General features: G+C 35.5%; 2 long non-coding RNA genes across 2 annotated transcripts; both read left to right on the top strand.

The window, feature by feature from the left end:
* The first annotated feature begins 1,333 nt into the window (after nucleotides 1-1,333).
* LOC147520019 (uncharacterized) lies at nucleotides 1,334-2,732 on the top strand. Its single transcript, XR_015214350.1, has 3 exons — nucleotides 1,334-1,889; nucleotides 1,986-2,141; nucleotides 2,283-2,732. It is a non-coding gene; the product is annotated as an uncharacterized LOC147520019 (long non-coding RNA).
* A 3,539-nt stretch (nucleotides 2,733-6,271) lies between these two features.
* Nucleotides 6,272-6,861, top strand: LOC147520018 (uncharacterized). Its single transcript, XR_015214349.1, has 3 exons — nucleotides 6,272-6,383; nucleotides 6,616-6,699; nucleotides 6,791-6,861. It is a non-coding gene; the product is annotated as an uncharacterized LOC147520018 (long non-coding RNA).
* Nucleotides 6,862-18,874: the final 12,013 nt, after the last annotated feature.

Genomic DNA, 18,874 nt, shown 5'->3' with positions numbered 1-18,874 from the left:
AACTCCCCCTGAATTTAACAAGACTGATTCCAATATTGAAGACATGCTTTTTGAATGTAGTAGTTGGTAAGGTTTTCGTGAAAAGGTCAGCTGGATTGTCACAAGATTGAATCTTTTGGATATCAATGACACATTTCTTTTGAAGTTCGTGAGCATAGAAAAGCTTCGGTGGAATGTGCTTTGTACAATCACCTTTGATGTAGCCTTCTCTCATTTGAGATATGCAAGTGGCATTGTCTCCATATATGATTGTTGGTTTGTCTGTGACAGCTAGCAATCCACTTGAGCTTCTTATATGTGTGATAATTGATTTTAACCAGAAACATTCTCGAGCTACTTCATGCAATGCTATGATTTCGGCATGATTTGATGAAATAGCCACCATGCTTTGTTTATTGGATATCCATGAGAAAGCTATGTTGCCATTTGTGAAAACATAACCATTTTAAGATAGAGCTTTGTGGGGGTCAGATAGGTATCCTGCATCAGTGTAACATTGAATTTGTTTCCCATTTGATAAGCTATTGGAATAGAATAATCCCAAGTCTTTAGTACCCTAGAGATACCGAAAGATGTGCTTGACACCATTCCAATGTCTTTTTGTTGGTTCCTTGTTGAATTTGGCTAGTAAATTTACTGCAAAAGAAATGTCAAGTCTTATATGTTGTGCCAAGTATAACAAAGCACCAATCGCACTTAAGTATGGTATTTCTTGACCAAGTATTCCTTCATCCTCTTCTCTGGGGCGGAAATGATCTTCTTTTGAATTTAGAGTCCTTACAACCATTGGAGAACTAAGTGGATGAGATTTATCCATATTGAATTTTTTCAATATCTTCTCAGTATACGTAGTTTGATGGACTAGTATTCCACTTTCTTTATGTTCTAGTTGCAGTCCTAGACAAAATTTTGTTCTTCCAAGATATTTCATTTCAAATACATTCTTTAAAGAGTTCCAACAAAGTTAAGATCATCAACATAAACATCAATGATAACAAAACCTGTGTTTGACTTCTTAATGAATATGCAGGGGCATATAGGATTATTTGTATATCCTAATTTGATCAAATAATCACTAAGACGATGATTGTACCACATACGTCCAGATTGTTTCAATCCATATAATGATCGTTGTAATTTGATTGAATACATATCTCACTGTTTGCCATTAGGGATAACAATTCCTTCAGGAATTTTCATATGGATATCTGCATCTAAGTGACCACGTCCATCAGATGCATGTCTAAGTTGTCATGAACAACTAGACTTATAAGGTACCGAAAGATAGTTGCATCCATTACAGGAGAATATGTTTCATCGTAATCAATCACTACACCATAATAGGATATTTGCAACACGCATATTTTTTGCTTTGCAACGGTTATTTACCGTTAGCAAGTTACCAACACTACATAAGCGTTGGCAATATTGTAAAGCGTTGGTTTATTTAAGTGAATTTCAGGAATTAATTGTTAACGCTTAAAAAGCGTTTGTGAAGTGTTACAAATTAAAAACTTAAAACATAATTTTATTTTCTCTCCTCTGTCTCTCTCTCTCACCGCCTCTACACTCTCCAGCCTCCTCCCCTTCTCTCTCTCACAACCGCTACACTCTTCTGTCGCTCTCCCTCTCTCTATTCAATTCAAGAAGCTCAAGGCTCAATACCTTCTCATACGCATTTCAAAATCCCTAAAATTGAAATTCTTTTTCCTCAAAATCATCATCTCGATCCAGATCCAGTTTATATCATCATCTCGTACGCCGTTTCTTTCTATCCCCCATTAAGTGTAGCCAACAATCTAGCAAACACAAAATATGCTACCTTTCCAAGAGTTTGTGGGCAGCTAGATGAAATTCAGCAATTTTTTATTGACTATCAGTTCACGGAGGTAAGTTTCTTTGGCATTCTTATAATCCTATATGTTTGTCTTCATACAATTTAGTTCCCGACTTTAGTGACTTTTGTTTTCTCTGTTGGTTTCCAGCTGTCCCCAATTAATACTGCAAGAGAGGGATTACAAGGAACTTATAGTCACCTCAAATCCGTCACATTGTGTGTCACCTTCAAAGACTCCAAACAAATTCTTGCTGTTCTTTGCCTATGTAGAAGCGCACCATATCTGAAGGAATTAGATATTTTTGTGAGTATTTTGTAGTATGTTCTTTTGTGTAACAACTTAAAGTTTGACTAGCAGTAGGTGCAAAGTTTAGTTATTTGTTCACATACTTTCACTTGCGTTTTCAGTAGTTATTTGTTCACATACTTTCACTTGCGTTTTCAGGCCGCTCATAATAGAAAGAATGCTCTTTTGTACAAAGAAGACTTTTGGAAAGAGCGCTCACAGGAAGCGGAAAATATCTTTACTCACTGAAATTTGTGAGAGCTAGATTTAAGGGAGCTAGATTTTGCAGTTTATTTTACGACTTGTGTTTGTACTTTCAGTTTAGCTACTTATAATACTGTTTATTACATTTTGGATTTGGAGGTTGTCATTTGTCAGGAGTTTTAGTGAGGCACATAGATTGTTTTTGAGTCATGTATATTACTTTCTGCTAGTATTGTTTTTATATTTCTTGGAGCTACTTCTTTGAGGGATTATTTTAGACATTTAAGGGAGATTGGTGGTGGTGGTCAGGATGTTGAGAGAGATGACGGTGCTCGTGCTGCTAGAAGACCACCTGTTGTGGCAAATAGAATGGATGACGTTGAGAATGTTGGTGGTGGTCAAGGTATTGTCTGGCTGGTGAAATGATTAGAAGAAATGCAGAGAATGTCATTTTGCCAGTCTGGAAATGCAAGCAACACGTCTTGAGGCACAAGTTGAACAGATGTTTGATGGTTTGGATGATGTTGATGGTGCTGAAGATGTGCCCTTTGATGAGCTTGTTGGTATGCAAGGGCCTGTATTTCATTTGGTGGAAAATGCATTCACTGTGAGTCTCTCTTTCCTTCTTTTTTTTGGTTTGGTTTAGTGAAATATCTGATTGTCTTTTTTGTTTTTTTGTTTTTTGTTAATTTTGTTTAGGCTTCTCTCATTAACTTGTGCCCCTATCCAGTTTTTTGTTGTAGATTTTCACTGAATATTTGGAAATATATTCAGTTTCTCATTAACTTAAAATGCAGTTCTAGAATAAGTCTAATCATGCAAGTTTTGGAATGATCCCATTGGAAGACACTGAATTTTGTTTATCTTGTCGAAAGTGTTGGTGCATGTGTTTGAGCAGTGAAATATTTTTGTTTTTGTATGTTCTTGGATAAGCTTTAAGCTTTCCTTCTTCCTTGAAATGAGATGGTATCGAACTTTCTCACATGCCTTGCTAGATTGTTGGCTACACTTAATGGAGTTTCCAAATGAAACACTCACCACTTCGTCCCCATCTCCCTCACTTTCCTTTTGCCCTAGCCACCCTTATCTTTCTCTGACCACACACACTCTCACTGGGAGAAACCACGGCGGAATTGTAGCACCTTTCACCATAATTTTCCATGACAGTTGTAGACTTTTACAGTAGCACACAACACATATATTGAATATAATTCATAGTGCACATTTTTTAACTCTCTCGCTTTCACTCATTATATTCTATTTATTTTGTTTATTAACTATTGTTTCGCTTGAACTAATAAGTAGTTGAAACTAGAAAGGAGTTGACTCTTTCGAATCGGGCTAAAGTATGATAATCAGTTTTCCAAACCATACTCACCGGAGTTTTATTGATGCTTTACTAAAAGGAATTGTGATTGATTATGTGTTCAGGTATCTCTAAGATTTGTTTATTTGGGTATTGGATTTGTAGCGCAACATTCTATACCTACTCTATCTATGTAAAGAGTTTGCCCTTAAATGCTTCATCCTTTTAAGTCGAGGAAGAGTTCAAAACTTTTTTTGGGAAAATCGGACCAAATGGTATACAAGTCGGAAGTACTAATATATACTCTCCTCATTCCTTAATTAACATTTGTCAAACATATCATAGGTTTTTTTTTTTTTTTTTTTTTTAATGTGGGTTTTGGTTCTCTATTGGTTGTTACTCAGCAAGGAGGGGGATTCTGTTTCGGATTTGTTGAGTTTGAGTCATTGGAGTCCGTGAAAAGTGCACTAAAGGTAACTTTATTGATTTCGATAACTTTGATTTAGAAACCTATCCATCTTGTTCAAGTTATGAAATTTTTATATGGTCTCATTTTCGAGTTCTGAGACATAAGTTTCAGCAGAGGTTAGAGTTCTCTTCTTTTTTTAGCTTTCAATGGCGTCTTTGGATTGCCTTATTGCAGGTTGTTGAGACATTACTTTCTACTACATTGTTAATTGATCAAATGGCTGTGGGCCTATTGCAGGTAGTTGCAGGAGTGTCTAGAGAGATGGTTATAGCTAATACACTTGGATCTTTTTGTGCCGCTTGTAGTATTGTCGCTTGGTGGATATATTATGTCGAGAGGTAAAATTTAAAGTCAACTTTCAAGTGATTAAAAATAAGCGTGTGGCAACACTTCACGATAAGACACCATAGTGTTGTCCGCCATATAACCACTCTGTTTAAAAGGTCGTGAAGTTCTTGTACATAGTAAATGCCTATATGTTATATTTGCCTCTGCTACATGAACATGTTATCGTGTTACTACTTACTAGCTGTGGCTAATGCAATTCATTATTACCGGCCCTTACTCCTTAGAGTTCTCAACATGCACCAAAGCTCTCAAAGGGTGCCGTAATATTTGTGTTGTATGTTTTCGGTGTGATCTTAATAGACAATGTCTACCAAGCAATATGTCCGACATAAATATTCTTTCGTCTAACAGTGGATATAAAGAAATGGTGGATTTGGGGCTCTTGGAGCTCACCTTTGACGTCACGGTCGAATGCAATTGCCGTGAATGAGTTTCTCGGGCATAGTTGGAGTCATGTAAGAATCTCGGGACTAAAATGAATTAAATGTAAGCTACTTTCTAGTCAGAACTAAGTCAGGTTTTCTTGATTTTGATAGATTCTTCCCGGTCAAAATAAAACTTTGGGAGTCCTGGTTCGGAGTCTCGTGGAGTCTTTACAAGTTCAAACCGGTAATTGGATTGGTGCTAGAGCATTGGTTGGATACGTTGTACTCTTTAACATCATCTTCACTCTGTCCCTTGCATATCTTAACAGTCTTTGATACCTTACTTTCTTGACAATGAACGATCTTGATTTCTTACCTCGATTAATTGTCAATAGTTGGGACATCACAAAGCGGTTCGAGAAGGCGCTTGAAAAGAGAAGCATGCTAATAGAACCGTGAAATTGAAGGTGTTGAACTATCATCCAAAGGAAAGAGATCTTTGAAGCAATCAAACAATTTTGGTAAGTTGAATCCTATTTGGTATTTCATTTGCTATTTCCACCACGTAATTTTCATCTAACCTCTTGGATTGCCATCGGTAATGAAATTACACCAAGCGAGTTGTTCATTCAGTGGTCTCCGCTATAACCGACACAAGTGGTGAAGGTAGTCGAGCAAGAAAGGAATGGTTCTCCCATTTACACCTCATTCCATCACATTTGAAGATATTAAATATTCGTAGACATGCCGATTGGTAAGTGAAGTACCAATTATGGTTTAGTAACCTGAACCTTCATTCAAGATTCTCCGTGGTTTGTAAAGTAAAAATTTAATAAAAGTAAGCCTACGAGGAGATGAAAGTCCAAGGTATAGAAGAAGATCGACTTATGCTTCGAAGGGCATATAAGTGGTGCGTTCGAGCCGAGAGTCCTTACGAAGACTAATGGGTGTCGATTATGGATGGAGGGTAAGACCATATTGATGGGCGTGTTGGCTAGAAGGAAAACCGGGTGGATATATAGATGGAACAATCACCATATCCGGTTATCCAAAGAACCGTGAAACCTTTGCTCGAATTTCGAGCCTCTTGGAATGCGGACAAATATCCACTCTCTCGAATTGAATGTAGCAGTTTACGAGTCCTTAGTATATTCGGCATGGCTTCGGCTACCTCTCGAGTTGATTTAGCAACTAGAAAGGTTTGTTGCTCGATTCATTGTGTCTTTCTTATGCTCTTCGTATACATGGTATTATCTAACTTGGAAATCTAATGTCGCAGATGTTTATTGAGGAAGTCATGGAACTTGTTGAACCGAAATCACTCGGGGAGCACTAGTAGGGTTGCCCTCGAGTGAATGGGCTCTCAACGAAGCATGGTATGCCTCACTATTGCGTTGAGCTGGTTGCCAATCCCTCCATAATTTTCATGGATGAACCAACCTCGGACTTGATGCGGAGCAGTTGCTATTGTGATGAGGACCGTGAGGAACACAACGGTGGACACAGGAAGAACTGTGGTGTGCACCATTCACCAGCCTAGCATTGACATTTTTGAGGCGTTTGATGAGGTATGAGATTGTCAATGACAGCGGTGTGGATTACATTTTGACGTATAGGGTGGGGTTCCAAGGACTCAAAAGATTGACATACATATACTAGTTATTATTGACAAATTTGACACACCAAGACAATTGTCCCGAGTTCCCGGATCCCGACCAGCATTACTGGGGTTGAGTCCGCGACATATATATCTGTACAACTAAAGGTGGGTAAGTATTAAGTCTTTCTACATGCTTGCAGCTCTTCCTAATGAAACGAGGAGGAGAAGAAAATATATGTTGGACCATTGGGCGCAATTCTTGCCATCTAATTAAGTACTTTGAGGTGAGGACACATGGAACTTGCCTGTTGAGTTCTTGGTTTTATCACTCGTGACTTCTGTACTGTATTGAACAACTTGATTTTATTTTTCAAGAGTGTTAATGGAGTCCCAAAGATACGAGATGGATACAATCTGGCAACATGGATGTTGGAGGTGACAACCGCGCCGCGGGGAGGAGGAGACTATCCTGCACAGGAGGAGACTATTGGAGCAAAGATATTAGTGTTAGCTGGAAAGGCATAGCATGAGGAAATTGGTGATGGAGCTAATCTAACGATATCATTTTCTGGGGAACTTTTATAAAATGCTGAGGAGCTTATCAGGTCGGGATTGCACCCGAGTGAAATTATTAGTGGATACACTAAAGCTATTGCTAAGGTTTGTATTTATATTTGGAAAGAACTCATCTTGATAAAGTGTATGAATTGAGACTTTTTTGTATATTTATTTTTCAGGCAATTGAACTTTTAGATGAGTTGGTAGAGGAAGGTTCAGAGATTATGGATGTAAGGAACAAGGATGAAGTTGTTTCGCGATGAAAGTTGTTGTTGCTAGTAAACAATATGGCCAAGAAGATATTTTGTGCCCTCTAATTGCTGATGTAAGTATGGTCATTATTTGTTGACCATCATTACTAGTATCATAATTGTTATTATTATAACTAATTACTGTTTTTAAGGTTTTGTTCCAATTCGGAAGTTTACTTTGCAGACTTGTAAAGTTGTAATTTTGGCCTTGATTAAGCTTGCACATAAAGCAATGTGGCTACAAAATATGAGAAATTAATTTTTTTTTTATTAGCAACCCATCAGCAACGGTTTATAACCTTTACAAATGACTTTTAAATTATTTTTTTTAAATTAACAAACAACTTTGCAACAGTTAAGAACCGTTGGTAATATTTTTAACATATTACTAACGCTTATTGACCGTTGGAAATTTCTGTTTGCAACGCTTATTAACCGTTGCAAATATTCCCAACGCTTTACCCACGCCATATTTGCAACGCTTAAAAAGCGTTGCGAAAATTATTAGCAACGGTTTTTTGTCGTTGCAAATAGCCAGTTATGGTGTAGTGAATTTCAGGTTTTTGTAGAAAACCTTTAGCCACTAGATGAGTCTTGAATCTCATAATCTCATTTTGCTCATTTTGTTTTCATATGAATACCCATTTGTAACCAACTGGTTTAATTCCTTTGGGTGTCTTGACTATAAGTCCAAAGACTTGCCTTTTTAGAAGGGATTTTAGTTCAACTTGAATTGCTTCCTTCCATTGAGGCCAATCATCTCTTTTTCGACATTCATCCACTGTAAATGGCTCAGGATCATCTTCCATGATCTCAGTGGTGATGGCATAAGAAAACACGTCATCTACGATGACATTAGTGCGGTCCCATAATATTCCAGTTAGAGCATAATTTATAGAGATCTCTTCATTTCCAGTTTCCTGAATTTGATGTTCAGTTACTTCTGGTGATATGCTTTTGTAGATATTAGGTTTGAAAGGGGTTTCTTCTTCGGTAGATCCATTTTGAATACTACTCATGGTCTTTACTGGGGACGTCTCCCATGAAGACCCATGTTATAAGATGATTGAGCTTGAGATATGCTCATGATAGTATTGTCATTGTGACTACTATCAGGTATCTTTATCAAAGATCTTCTCTTTCGAGGAATTACATCTTTTGACCCCAAAGGCCTACCTCATTTTTGGCGCGTTTGAGATGTATCATTAACTGGTCTACCACTCATTGAGTGTATATCAGCTTGTCGTCCTTAATTACAATTTTGAGACATTTGTGCTCTTTCAATCACAACTTGATGTATAGCTTTCCTTGAAGGAAAGTTATACGTGGTGGAGCATTGGCAGCTGGTACATGTGATCTTGTCACTTTTGCTGCATCATTAAAAGCATATGGTAACACACTAACACCTGTGTAATGTTTTGTAAGTAACATATCCTACATACTTCATCATCACATAGAGATGTACGTGGATCTAGATGAGACAAACTTGGTGTATTCTAAGTCAATTCTAGTTGTTTATTAGGTGTATCTCCCCCTAATGTAGGGAAGACTGTCTCATCAAACCTGCACGCAATCTGTGAATCTAGTAGTAAAAAGATCACTTGTTTGAGGTTCTAGATATTTTAAAATAGCAGGTGACTCATAACCAACATAAATTCCCAATCGGCATTGGGGTCACATTTTTGTACGCTTATTTGGTATTATGGGAACATACACTGCACAACCAAAGATCCTTAGATGAGATATGTCAGGTCTAATGCCTGAGACCATTTGAAATGGTGATTGCTTCAAATAAGATGTTGGTCTAAGTCTAATCAATGTAGAAGCATGTAAGATAGCATGTCCCCATGCAGAAATTGGTAATTGGCTGGGTTCTCATTAGCATAGGGCGTGCAATGAGTTGAATCCATTTTATCAAAGATTTTGCTAAACCATTTTGTGTGTGTACATGTGGGACTGGATGTTCAACATCAATCCCTTGTGTCATACAATAATCATCAACTGCTTTTGACGTGAATTCCCCGGTTCCATCAAGTCTTATGGACTTTATGGAGTGGTCTAGGAAATGAGTTCTTAATATAATTATCTGAGCTAAGAGTTTAGCGAATGCCAAGCTTCGTGTTGATAGAAGACTAGCATGTGACCATCTAGTTGAAGCATCCATTAAGACCATAAAATATATAAAAGGTCCAGAAGATGGATGTATTAGTCTGCATATATCTCCTTATATTCTTAAGAAATTGAGGATGTTTGAGTGAGATAACGGAAAGAGATGGTCTAGTAATTAACTTACCTTGTGCACAAGCCTTGCAGTCAAATTCACGAGTTGCTAAGACTTTCACATATTTGAACTTGTGTTCATTTGTATTATTGATGATATTGCTCATCATATTCTTTCCAGGATGTCCTAATTGGTTGTGCCAAATCAAGAAAGGAATCATCAGAGTAGTCTTTTTAGTGGCATATGTTTCAATTTGGGAAATGGTTGCTTTATACAAACCATTAGATAAAGTTGGTATTTTTTCAACCAGCTGCTTTTCTCTGGAGATTATTCTAGTGATATACAGGTATTCAACCCCTTTGATATCAGAAGTCTCAATATGGTATCCATTTGCTCTTAAATCTTTAAAGCTAATTAAGGATCGTTGGGATTTTGGTGCAAATAGAACATTTGCAATAGACAATATGGAGCCATTTTGTAATTTGAAACTTGTCTTGTCATACCCTTCTATGATGGTAACTTGTCCACCATGGTATGTAGGTATAGACTTGTTTTCGACAAACTAATGTCAGAGAAAAAAATCATTTCTTGTAGAATTGTATGTGTGGTAGCACTATCCACTAAACATTCAATGCCCATCCTGCAAAATAGAGTTATTTGTGAACCATATAAGGAGATATATAATACTTATGCCTTTATTGGTAATAGTTAAACTGCAGACATTGTTCCAAGAAAAATCAATCAAAATCGGCTAAACTATTAACCTTATCAAATTCTTGTAAATCTTCCACGGTGATTTATGGAAATTTTTCTATATCCCAAAAGTTACCCTCTAGAGCATTTGCCTCAGCAAGATGTGCAGCCTGATCTTGATAGACTTTGACTTTTGCAGCACGAGTGCGACATACTTGCTGGTGGTGACCTTTTCGGCCACATCGATTACAAACTTCGTCAGTGTGGCCGGGTTTGCTTTGACTTGTGCTCTTTGAATTACCTTTCTTAGGCTTATCAGTTTTAGCATGCTTAAACTTTTGTTTATTTTGTTGCCTTATATGATCATTATCCTGACTGGAGTGATCCCACGTAGGGCATTTTCGCCCTTTTCCCTTCCACTTGTTGCTATTTGCTTCAACATTATTAGCTTGTGGAAGTGGATTAGTTCCAGTGGGTCGTTGATGATGGTTTTGAAGCAATAGGTTAAGGTTATTCTGATTCTCAGCAAGAAGGAGTTTTTGCATGAGATCTGAAAATCGAACATCATTAGCCCTGTGATAAGACTGTGAGAGAATGATATCATTAGCGTGAAAAGTTGACAAAGTTTTATCAATCTTAGTAGCTTCCATAACTGGTTCTTCACATAGTTCCAAGAGAGAAGTGATTTTGTGTAATGCATAATTATATTCTGATACACTTTTGTAATCCTGGAATCAGAGATTCATCCAGTCTTGTTTTGCTTGAGGTAGCAGAATGGTCCTTTCATGGTCAAACATGTCATTCAAATTGTTCCATAGTATAAGGGGCTCTTGAATAGTTAAGTATTCAAGTTTTAGTGCCTCATCAATATCGTGCCTAAGCATAATGATTGCTTTGGCCTTTTGCACTTGTGTGGTTTGATTTTTAGCCACTATAGTGTTATCCAATTCTACTGCAATTAAGTGAAACGAGAATCTTGTTTCCATGACAAGTAGTTCTTGCCAGTAGTATCAAGCTTAGCAAACGAAGTTTTTTGGATATTATCCATAACTGTTATCAAAGAGAGGGCAAGTTATATATACATGATATTTACGTAAACATGGACAAATATATATTCAACCACCATTAATTATCAATTGACTTATAATGGTACATTATAATCCAAATCGTGCAATATAATGAATATTCACTCATGTAATTCAAAACCAATAGTTTATGCATATTTAAGCGAATGCGCACTCATGCAATTCAAAACTCTTTGAGTTTGTGCATATTTGAGTTAATAAATTCATGCAATTCAAAACTTGTTTAGTTTGTGCATATTTGAGTTTATTAAGATGTGTGTCCATCAAAGTTTTGTTTTGGGGATAGGGTTGTTTTCTACACATCATCATGATTTGGTAATGATTTATATGTTTACCCATGCAATTCGAAACTTTTGAGTTTGTGCATATTTAGGTAAATATGTAAATGTGAATATGTGCCCATTAAAAGTTGATACTCTGGGGTAGGGATATTAACCCTATTCAACATACTCTTACAGTTGAATATATTTATGATAACTTCACCAAAAATATATATATATGATAATGATATTCGTAATAATAATAGATTAATAGTAACATCTAATATAACAAGGGAGGGAAGTTTTATGACCTACGGTTGGGATTCAATATGAGCGGGTATAAATCGAGGGCCACCGTTCCGCCACGTGTTGGAGTTTGATGGTAATTAAGACTTCCCATTAATTTACCAAATCAAATAATAGTAATTAAGACTTCTATTAATTAAATCAATAAATAATGTTAGTTAAAATTTGTTATTAATTAAGCAAATCAATAAATAATGGTTTAATTGGTAATTAAGACTTTTCATTAATTTATTAAATCAATAAATAATGATAGTTATTTTTTTTTTATTAATTTTGCAAATCAATAAATAATGGCTTAATTAGGTAATTAAAAAATAATTTTCCAATAATATCAAATTAATTAATGCTTTTAGCAATATCTCAAAAATTAAAATAAAGAACTCAGTTCAATCAAAATTTTCAATTTTTTTTTTTTATTATCAAAGTTGATATTTAAGGAATCAAAAATCCTACACATCGATTGTTCCCACATAGTCACCACAGTGTGAGGTTTTTTGACACCGACAACAAGTTTTCAGGAGGCCACCCATCCTATGACTACTCCTACATGAGCAAACTTCACTACATAGTTTCCATGAATCCATAAATCCGGAAAAAAAAAATCTCTATGTTGGGATTTGGTGGATGAATTACTTATGTCTCAGATCTCAAACAACTTCATAGATGCTAGAATTCATACATGAGGCTGACCCCTTGCCCCCACGGGCTAGGCACCTTTCAAGGCACTGTTTCAACCTCGCTTCATGGGCTAGGCGATGCAAGATATTCTCACACGGGCCGGGGTATTACACTATATGCCAAATATTTAGACTATCTAAAATACTAAAATAAAATTAGCAAATTATTTAAGGTTTCTACCATTTTTCCAAAAGCAATTTATTAAAAGACAAGTCTACGAAAAAATCAAAATAAAAAATAGCAAGTTTATAGAGAAGTTCTTATAGAGATGATCAACAGTTCAATGAGGCTTTTTCATGGGTATTTTAATTTCTTAATTGATAGCTTACAAGAATTTAAAAACGGATCGGAAAGTTATGACAAGTATGAATTGGATATTACTACAGAATTAACTGGTTAAAATATAGGATGAGACATACTCTAAAATAGTTGGATTTCAATCTCAGTCAATAACATGCGAGACGTTAAAATATGAGGACGACAAAACCATTATGCAACACTTTAAAATGGATAGTTGGTTTACATCGTCTCGATGAACAGTTGGAATTATAGAAAAACTATGAGTTAACGAAAATGAAATAAACAAAAAACAATTCAAAACCATAAAATCAAATCAAATTATGAAATTTAGGAAAAGCATTACCTCCGGTGCATGTAGTCACCGTTTATATATATATATATATATATATATATATATATATATATATATATATATATATATATATATATATATATATATATATATATATATATATATATATATATATTTTGTAGTTTATTTTATTTTATTTTATTTTATTTTTAATATCGGAAACTAAATCATTAGGAGGGTGTATATACATGCTAGGGATACATATTGCCAAAACACGTGTGATGTATAAAGTTTGTGGACAAGCACGTTTAATGTATCATATTAGTCAAAATTGTTTCGGTTGGATGAATTTTTCACAAGTACTTTTTGTTTTTGTTTTATTTCTTGAAATTGTGAAAAATACATGAATTAAAATATATATGTTCAAGACAAAAAACTGTACCAAAATCATAAAATAATGAATCAATAATTATTATTTAAATAAGAGACGAACATAGAGATGATGTTTGTTAAAACTGTGGCTAGGAGAAAATATTAGTGAATCTAAACAAGAAAAAATAATATTAAATAAATAAATAATATTAAAAAAAATCAATGCAAATCAAGAAATTCAAAAACAATCCGTGCCAAAGGCACGGGCATTACCTAGTTGGATAACATAAGATAGAGTTATGTAAAGTATCACGTAAAACGTAATTGCATAAAGTTTCACATAAATGTAACATTAAAATAATGATTGTTTTAACAAATCATTAAGTATCACATAAAACATTAATAATTGGTTTAACTCCAAAATTAAATTGGAGATCAATCAAGCCCATACTTTTGTCTTACAAATTCGTGAAAATTAATTTAACGTTACATACCTTTTGGTCTCAAATTAGAGATGTAAAATAAAGCGTGCTGATAACGTGTTGCGACTCAATAATGATGCAAATGAGTGAACTTCAATATAGTAGAGTAAGAGAAGAATTCTTATTATGAGTGTTAGATAATGGGAGCAGTGGCGGAGCCAGGGGGCCCAAAGTACGCCCTGGCTCACCCTCAACTTTTCGGAAAAAAAAAATATAATATCAGTTGTATCACTTGAACAAAAAAAAAAAAAAAAAACAAAAAAAACCAAAAAAAAACAAAACAAACAAAACAAAACAAAAAACAAAACAAAACAAAAGGAAAGGAAAGTAAAAAAAAGCCAGAAACCCAAAAAAAAAAAACACCCCTCACGCACTCCACTTCTCCTCCCTAACTCCCTTCTAAATTATTCTACTAAAAGTCTTATACTCTTCTTGTGGAGTAACTAGGTAAAACTCACATTATTTAATTTCGTGTCTTCTTTTTTATCTTTTTGTACTGATTCCTAAACCATATTATTTAATGACAACTCTTACTTAATTTCTTGTCGTGAATTTACTAAATATTTAGATTTGCAACTGCATGCAAGGGCAATTTGTCGGTTGTCTATTCTGGTTAATTAGGTCCATTTCTGGTTGTATTTAGGAGTTTTGAGGGGAGTCAATATGTTCTAGTATTAATTATGGCTGTTATTATTGCAACTGCCGACTGAGACCTGAGGTCTGTTTAATTAAATGGTGGAGTTTACTTTTTTTAGTCGATAGAGGTTGTGTTAGGTAGTTAGGGATGAGTTTTTATGGCAGATGCAAGATCCCATATTGGTGTTCCTTATGAATATTGAAGATGTTCCAACCCATGCTAGGGTGTTGGAAAATAATGACTGTAAATAGGTCATTATGTGGATATTATGACTTTTGGTTAGAGGTTGTGGAAATGGACTCGTTACTCGCTAGTGAAGCTGGTAAACTCCGTATGTGATCAGGGTTAATGGGACGTTTGCTGGAATTTGCACCATGATCTTGTTCGACTAGTGTTTTCATTATTTGTTCAGTGGTGGGTTTTAAAATGTTAAAATGCTCCTATTGAGATCTTTTACTCTCGTAACAATGCTTTGCTTGCCAGTCCCCACCTCAAGTTTCTGCAAAGGGTTGCATACCTTAGCGTTGGCATTTACCCTTTCACTTTAATATTCCTTGTTGTTTAGTTGTCTACTGCTTTCTACTGGCTCTTGCCCTCTTCTCTGAATATTACATTTTAGAGACTCTTGATCCAATGTTCCTATTGTATCGTTTTATTAGATATTTGATGTTCGAAATATACTTGTTTCGTGATTGCGTTTGAATTATTAGTTAAAAGAAATTAGTTATTTATTTATTTATTTTGTATGTTTGGTTGTCTGGGTGGCTCACCCTCACTCAAATTCCTGGCTCCGCCACTGAATGGGAGGAGGTTTGCATTTATATAGATGAGGTAACCTCCTCCAAGATAGGAAACGTATGTTACATTAGGTAACGTCTTCATAGATAACTAATAGACTTCATAGTGCGTGGGCAGCCACATTAAACCTATAGATTATAACATCTTAGGCAATAAGGAATTATTCACATATAAATACATCTTCTCTCATCTCAACAAAAAACTACGCACATGCATAGAGACTTGATTATGGAAAACACTCTGGATATGTAGGCAGCCACATGGTTTAGTTTCTCCTCTACCACAGTCAACACCCCTTACGACTTCATTAGTGTGTTGAGGTGAATTATTACCCAAACATAATTGGCGTCGTCTGTGGTTCTTATCAACGAGCCATCTTCCACGTTTTTTCTTCAAGTTCCATTAATGGCGACAACTATAAAGTCTCGAGGAAGCAAGCAGACAAGAACACATACAACAACAAGATAAAGACAACTTAGTAAATCGTGACGTTCCAATCAATCAGGCTCCACCAGATCTACAGCTACAAGAGCCACGACAACCCAAATCTATAAGTACATGATCTCAGGCTCCAACATCTTATACACATGATCGAAGACGCTACAAACCCAAACGAAGCAGATCCATAAAATATAGAGATCCAAAAAAAAACAAACTTTCTTTTTTTTGTCGAAAGTTTTTAGATTTAAAATTTTTAAACAAAGTAAGATGAAAATGTCAACTATAAACAATGGAGAAAACACAAGAGAATTTCCACAAGTGCTCCAAGATGTTTTCAAATCTCACACCCTTACTGAGAAGAACACCGAAGTCAACCATGGCGAAAAACCAAATGAAGAAGTTCAACAAGCATTCAAGTTTCAACTATAAATCGCGTCGCACAAACATAAGTGGTTTCATATGCCATAGTTCCTATAAAAGTGTTCTCTCCTAGCAGATCCACAACTTTCAAGTTCAATCAATGGTTGTTACTCGATCTTAAACAAACATACAAACAAGAGTTCATCAGTCTAACACAACAACTCACTGGATCAAGAGACTATAAGTTAAAAGACAAACCTTTTACATCCTCCAGCGTCTTAACAATGCAGATCTAGAATTTTACAATCTCAAGTTCCATTTCTTTTGTTTTTTGTTTTGTTTTGTTTTTTGGTTTTTTATCCTCAGATTTCAGCGATGGAATAATGCTTACTCAAGCAAATTAATTACTATCCATGTCAATCCAGATCCAAAACTTTATAGTCTCAAAGCAACTTGTGGAGGAAAAAGTTAACTACGTAACAAGGAGGCATTACGACAAACAAGCATTTTTCATAAGCAACAGTAAAACTAACGATGAAGAAGATGGACAACACAGAGAGCATTTAGATTTTATGCACACCATAATGTCTAGGCTACCTATTGCATAGGAATAACGACGTATAATGGAAGAAGATGACACGTGGCTTGAATTTAATGCAAATGGTCAATACAAAAGACATCTTGAAGACAAGTACTGAGTGTAACATCGTCATAAAATTTATTCATCAGTGTGCGAACATTGTCTAGATTACAGTCACAGATCTTGCAGTCCAGAGCACCAAAAAAATTCAAATCTAAGCAACAACTGGGCGAGCACAACATGTGACACAAAATCAAGAAGTTCCACCATTAGTTGTCAAGTGCCAGGCAGATGCAAGAATAATTTATACAGAGTAGCAGACTAAATACATCATTAAAGAAAACAATTAACAATACTAATGTAACCGAAAAATGCTAGAGACGTAGTAGTAAGTAAAGATGCTAGACAATAACAAAAAACTTTCATTCTCTTTTTCTCGGCCAACACATACATATGTCATATCTAAGAAGAAAGTTTCAATTACCAACTATGGTGAACACACAATGGATTCTCAACAAGTGCTAAAGTCTCAAAGGACGTTATTAGTTAACACATATGTTGAATACCACTAAAATCAACTATTACGATTGGTTGATTTTTACAAGGACTAGTCAATAGCCTTGTCTCAGAACTAGTACTCTGACAATAATGCAGAACTGGAGGCGACCGCAAATAATCCACATCCAAAAACTTTTCAATATCGCGTAAAATGTTAACACAACCTAACTTGCCTATACCAACAATCAAATTAAAGACATGGTCAAGAAGTTGTCCTTGAAGAAAATTAAAGAAATATCGAAAAGTCAATATTACAGCAAAGCTCAAGTTTCACCAATATTTTATACACAACTTAAAACTTAGGGTAAACATTTGTCGCCATTGAATAGCTAGAGCACCTATTCAACTGTCGTAAAACAAGGTTGTTTCTCCAGTGAAATGCCAACAATTGGGGTGACTGCAATACGCTTAATGCCCAAAAGTTTCTCCATTTATTGTTGAGCGTTTTCATACCACAGGGGTTACGTTAACCAAGCAACAAACAAAAAACAAAATGCAAAGGAGCAACAACTAATAATAATGAAGCGGAAACTTTCTTGAAGGAAACAAACGTAATGAAGATGTTACATCCACAAATCATAGCAGATCGACGCCACTACAATAAATTTAAACCGGCCTATAATGAAGCCTCAGAGCTAGCACTCTAACAATATTATAGAATTGGGGCGACCAATGAAAGGACTCTAGATCCAATACACAATTAGGGGAGATCGCAACACTCTTACTGTGCACAAGTTTCTCCATTTCATTAGTATTTAGTGTTTTCATACCACTGGTGTTGCTTGAACTAAGCAGCAAACAAAAACAACGATCAATAACAATGCATCAAACATTTGATTGAAGGAATAAATTTATAAATGAAGATGTTCTAAGACGGTTCTCTTTTGGCAAATCAGAAACTTAAAAAAGTCTTCATTGACGGCCATGTTACATGTGAGTATCTGTTCTTGAAGGCAAATGAAGAAAAGTCAAGAGAACAATTTTATCATAAGCTTCAAGCTTCAACAACACTTGTATGCTGTAACAAAGAATCAAGAGTGACCACTTAATTGGCGTATTTGTAAATAACGCCCATCGATGATTTAAGGGCGGCGACCGAGCTAGATTTTCTAACTTATGTCAAAAGTCTTAGAGTTTGTGTTTGCAACACCTTACTCCACGCATACAAAACCATAAAGTTTGTTTTTGCAACACCTTACTGCACGCATCAAAAGCTGTGGAGTTTGCATTTGCGACACTTTACTCCACGCATACAAATATACAAAACGGTATTTTTCATCACCTCAAAACGAAATTTACGTGTCTGCCATAAATTTTCCTTCATTTAATTTCATGGCTTGAGCTCCTATTTATATATGCAACAATTTGTTATTCTTTGCCACAAGGAATGAATTTCATACAACAAAGAGGGGGTGATGTATGTACCAATATATTCGTACCCCTACAAACATAATTCGTCGGGTACCACTATAGAATTGTCCACTAGTGTGGCCTACTTGTGTGCCCAAGCTACTAGTGTGGCACATGCATTGCCCACTAGTGTGGCACATGGTCTGCCCATTAGTATAACACATGCATTGCCCACTA

Source organism: Coptis chinensis, chromosome 2 (genome assembly GCF_015680905.1).
Source record: "Coptis chinensis isolate HL-2020 chromosome 2, ASM1568090v1, whole genome shotgun sequence".
Classification (NCBI taxonomy): domain Eukaryota; kingdom Viridiplantae; phylum Streptophyta; class Magnoliopsida; order Ranunculales; family Ranunculaceae; genus Coptis; species Coptis chinensis.
This window is presented reverse-complemented; position numbering and strand designations above follow the sequence as displayed.